The following is a 6,000-nucleotide window of genomic DNA, read 5'->3' on the forward strand; positions in this document are numbered from 1 at the left end:
TTATTATTTTAAAGTGTTTTTTTTTTAAATTTTAAACCCTTACCTTCCATCTTGGAGTCATTACTGTGTATTGGCTCCAAGGCAGAAGAGTGGTAAGGGTAGGCAATGGGGGTCAAGTGACTTGCCCAGGGTCACACAGCTAGGAAGTGTCTGAGGCCAGATTTGAACCTAGGACCTCCCATCTCTAAGCCTGACTCTCAATCCACTGAGCCACCCAGCTGCCCCCTCTTTCTTTTATTTTTAAAAATTACTTGCTGAGGAATTAATATGGGGTATTCTGATGTGTTGACAGTTTTCAGCATGAAATTGCTTATGGAGAGTTTTGACTGTACATAGAATTTTCATAAAGGATAGCTGTAGGTAACCTTCTCTAGTCTAGAGCTTCTCCAAAGTAAGATGCCAGATACTGCTTCCTTTTTAAATTTTCTTTAAGCCCTTTTCTTCTGTCTAAGAAGTGATGTTAAGTATCAGTTCCAAGGCAAAAAGGGCAGTAAAAGCTATGCAATAGGGCTTAAGTGACTTGCCCAGGATCACAAAGCCAGGAAATATCTGAGGTCAGATTTGAACCCAGAACGTCCTGTCTCCAGGCTAGGCATTCTGTCCACTGAGCCACCTACCTGCCTCTAGATACTGCGTCTTAAAAAATTTTTTTTATCAGTTTCTGCTCTGCATCCTACTTTCACTTAATCAGCAATTGTTTATTAACCGCCTTCTATGTCCCAGACACTATATTAAGGTTAGTCATACAGGTACAAAGAATGTACTAATACTTGCAGTCAGAAAGCAAATACATGATAATTTGGTTGAGCCAGGATGCAAGTCTGAGTGTTAAAAGCCCTGGTAAAGGTACCTACCTTTACTGGTCTATTCTCCTTCTCCCAAGGTTGTTTACTTGCAAGCTGTAGTAGGCTCCACTTTTGGACTCAGTATTCTGTTTCTTTGTGTATATCTCAGCTGACACAGTGGAGAGAGTGATAGATCTGAAGTTAAGAAGTCTTCCATGCCCAGAGATGGGAGGTTCTGGGTTCAAATTTGGCCTCAGACACTTCCTAGCTGTGTGGCCCTGGGCAAGTCACTTAATCTCCATTGTAGCCTTTACCACTCTTCCACCTTGGTTCTAAGGTGGAAGGTATTGGGTTAAAAAAAATAAGTCTTAATACATTCATTAGTTGTGTGCTCCTGGGCAAGTCACTTAATCTCTGCCTCGGTTCTCTCATCTGTAAAAATGGGGATGGAGATAGCATCTACCTCCCTGGTTGATCCAGGTGAGAATCAAATGCAATATTTTTAAAGTGTTTTGAAAACTTTACAATGCTATATAAATGCTAGCTATTATTATTTTTCATCTACTGAATCTTAACCCTATTCATCTCCCTTTAGTATATATGTATTATCTGCCTGGTTGTGGTATCTATGTGATTTCATATTAGAAGTGGCTAAAGGGGCAGCTACATGGCTCAGTAGATAGACTGACAGTCAGGCCTGGAGCTGGAAGGACCTGGGTTCAAATCTAAACTTAGACATTTCCTAACTATATAACTCAGTGCAAGTCACCTAAGTGCAATTGCCTAGCCTTTACTGCTCTTCTCTCTCAAGATCTATACTTAGTATTAATTCTAAGACAGAAAGTGAGGATTAAAAAAAAAAGGTAGTTAAAGCTAAGTTCCTAATGCTCCTAATGCAAAGTAATTACTTGATTGAGAGTATTCTCAATTCATTGAATAGTATTTGCATATTTCTTTAAACAGAAATTTCTACATTATGAGCAATAAATATTTTGTTTCTGTGCACTTAGTAAATCTACACTCCTATTTTTAAAGAAAGACTTGTAAAAGTGAGAATTGTTGGATACAATCTATGCCAAATATAATATCACCAAGTTTAGGAGCATCTTGACATATATGTAAAAGAAGCACATGCCAATAGAAGAGTCTTGCTAACATGAATCCAAATTCTCTGTTCATTTAACTTACACCACACTGCTTCCAGAAGAACAGAAGACAGCAGGGAGCCTACACAAATGATGTGGCATTGTTATAGACTGCTGGGCAACCAGAAAAGCAGACAAACAAATCCTTCGTTTGAACACAGCAGAACAAAGGAATTATACAGACTGTGAAATTAAGAATCAGAATTGCTTATTGCTCTTGACTGCCTCTACAAAACCATTATGACAGACAAGTTGCTCTGTTCAACCAATTTGTACCTGTGATAATCACAAGACCAACTTTGAATACAAATTCAGTTCAGCAAATGCTTATTGAACATGTCCTGTGTGCTAGGCACTAGAATGAGAAATCAGTGTTAAAATAGATTCCTTTTCTCATCCTCATTTTTCTTAACCTCTCTGTAGCTATTGACATCATTGGCCGTGTTGCACACTGCATACTTCTTTTCTTCCTATATGACTGATCACTCCTTGGTTCACTCTGGATTATCCAGGAGTCACCTCTGAATCTTGGATATTCCCCCAAGTTCTCTCCTGGGCCTTCTTTTTTCTCTACACATTTTCTCCTGGCAATTTCATCAGTTGCTATGGATTCAATTATTATCTCTAGGTGAAGGATGTCAAAACATGCATGTATAATACATGCATCTATTACATAGTATGTATTTATATACATGTATGTATAAATATTTGTATCATACATGCCATGGGTTCAATGATTATCTCTATGTGAAAGATTTCAAAATATGCATAATACATGTATCTATTACATAGTATGTTCTTGTTGCATGTGTGTAAATATTTGTATCATACTTGTACATTTATGTATATGATATATGTATGTATAGATTCCAAAATCTCTACTGAGCTCCAGCCCCACATTACCAACTGTCTATTACTAATCTTCACCTGGATATCCCTCAGTTATTTACAAACTTAACATGCCCCAAATGAACTTGTTATCTTACCCCAATCACAGTCTTTCTCCAAATTTCTCTATTTCTATGGAAGATATCACCATCCTTCCAAACACCTAGGACCATTCACTTAGAATCATTCTTGTCTCTTCCTTCTCAAATGACAACACTTGCCAAGTCTGGTCAATTCTAACTCCACAGCATTTCTTCTATCAACCCCACCATCCTTTGTACATTGCTGCCATCATAATCCCCTTTAACTAATTTCAGTATCCTTATAATGTGTCTTCTTACTTTCATTCTCAACTCCCTTCAATCTATCCTCCACATAATTATAAAAATCATTTTCATAAAGCACAAGCTTGACCTAATTTTAATGTGAATTACATTCATAAGATTTCTTTTCTACTATGAACTGATGCTTAGGCATGTGTTTGCACTGAACTCCTGCTGAAGAATTTTTAGTACTTTCCTATTGCCTCTAGTTTAAAATACACACTCATCAGCCTGGTATTTAAACTCTTCACCATCTGGCTCCTTCCTCCTTTCCTTGACTTGACTATATTCTAGCCAGTGGCTTCCTTTTTGTTTCCTGAACTCAGAATTCCAGTTATGACCTGCACTATGTCTATGCAAGGGCTCTCTCCTCGTGTTTGTGATTCACTTCAATCTCTCCTCTACCTCTTTAGAATCCTTAACTTACTTCATGGATCAGCTACCTTCTAAGGAAGCCTTTTCCCTTTCCCTTAATTGCTAAGGTATTTACAAATTATCTTACATTTTCTCATCTGTGTTCTATTCTCTCAGAGGGGTGTAAGCTCCATAAGGTAGGAACAATTTTTTTTGTATCTCTAGGACTTAGTATTGTCCCTTTCCCATAACAGGTAATACATGTTGCTGCTTGTTATTATGTAACATAGTTCCTGAGCTTAAAGGCCTTTCAGTTTTGTAGAGTAGATAAGAAAAGTACACAAATAATTGTAATACAAAGCAGAATAAAATAATTACTATGAGTACCTGATCAAGCATAGAGAAAATCAAGCTGGTTCTTTTAGGGACCTGGGCACTCACTTTGTCCTGTTTAATACCTGACCATCTTTTTTGGGAACTGTTCATTCATGAAGAAGTAGGATCCTTAATTCAGAAGCATATGTGCCCCCTTCTCAGATTCCTCATCTTACTAATAAACCTCTACATAAGTGTCCAGAGGACAATGTTAATTACAGTAAAAGTCATGTCTGGGTTTCCCCAAAGAAGAAAGGTTGCTTCTTAGCTATTTTGCATTTCCCCTCAGCTCCATCTGATCAAATAGTTAAATTTGATCTTTATTCCATGGTCTTCTTTCCCTGATACACCAGGTGGTTCACTGCATATGTTTGTCTGCTCTTGGTGTGTCTCACAGATGCTTATCCTGCCATTAGCCACTGCTGCTGCACTGGACTTTTTGAAACTCACAAGGTCACTACCAGTTCCAGATATGTCCACTGTGGGATATTTGTTTGGTTAAGATCAGGAAAGAACAAATAAATAATCAGAGGCAGCCATGTGTTTATACAACCTGCATGAAGGCTAAAAAGGAGATAGAGATGCTACATCCCCTCCATTCTTAGCTCTTGGGATCAGGTCAAAGTAGTCTTAAAAACTACACAGTAGGAAAGCAGGAGAGACTGGCAGAAGGGAAAGTCAATCCTTTATGTATCTTTGGAATTCTGACTCAGAAGCCAAGTAGAGAACTCTTCCTTTTCTTGGATTAAGTCACTGAAAGGCTCAAAATATGCACAGTCCACATTTCCAAGTGGTTACTAGGAATGGCAACTAAGCATGTTCCAAGGTAGATAAGGGTAACCGCTATACTGATAAAGTACTTTGAGGACTTGGGAAGAAGAGGATTTATGCCTCATTGTGAGCCTCAAAAAAAGCTTAATGGATGAGGAAATATATGATATGGTTTTTGAAAGGTACACAGGATTTCAACAGGCGAAGATGGGATGGGAATGTGAAAGAAGGCATTACATGAAAAGGTAACAGATGAATATAATTACCACCTACAACCTGAGGCAAGAAAACTTCAGATCCTATCTCAATATAGACCTCAATAGCTCTGCAGATTCAAAACTTAGGAATACTATTTTCCTGAGAGAGCTTATGCTCCTTCAAAGCCCAGACACAGAAGAAGTCTGGAAAAGCTCTGCATACTCCAGGCTTAGGGTCTCTGCTTTCATTAAAAGAATTTAACATAAAAACTATTTTTAGTCATATGAAAAATGCTCCAAGTCACTATTAATTAGAGAAATGCAAATTAAAACAACTGAGGTGCTAACTCACCCCTATCAGACTAACATGACAAAAAGGAAAATGATAAATGTTAGAGGGGATATGGAAAAATTGGGACACTAATACAGTATCGGTGGAGCTATGAACTGATACAACCATCTTGGAGAACAATTTGGAACCATGCCCAAAGAGCCATCAAACTGTGCATGCCCTTTGATCTAGCAAACCCATGGATAGATCTGTATCCCAAAGAGCTCAAAGACAGGGGAAAGGGACTTGCTTGAAAAAAAATATTTATAGCAGTTCTTTTTGTGGTAGCAAAAAACTAGAAACGGACAGGTTGTCTATCAATTGGGGAAGGGCTAAACAAGTGATATATGATTATAATGGAATATTATTGTGACATAAGAAATGATGAATGAGACAATCACAAAAAACCTGGAAAGACATATGAAGTAATGCAAAGTAAAGTGAGGCAGAACCAGGAGAACTTTGTATACAGTAACAGCATTAAAGTAATATGATCAGCTGTGAATAACTTTAGTAAAATCAGCAGTGCAAGGATCCAGGACAACTCCAAGGGACTCATGCTGGAAAAGTCTATTCAGTACCATAGAAGAAACTTATGAAATTCTGAAGGCAGATTGAAGCTTGCCATTCCTCGCTGTATTTCTTTGCAAATTTTTCTCTAATGTAAGTGATATATATCTTGTTTCACAACATGATGAACATGGAAATATGTATCATATGATAACATATGTACAACCTACATCATATTACCTGTTATTGTGGGGAGGATAGTAGAAAGGGAGAGAACCTGAATAGCAAAACATCAGAAAACTGTTATTAAAGATTGTATCA

Source organism: Gracilinanus agilis, chromosome 2 (genome assembly GCF_016433145.1).
Source record: "Gracilinanus agilis isolate LMUSP501 chromosome 2, AgileGrace, whole genome shotgun sequence".
In the NCBI taxonomy this organism is placed as follows: Eukaryota; Metazoa; Chordata; class Mammalia; order Didelphimorphia; family Didelphidae; genus Gracilinanus; species Gracilinanus agilis.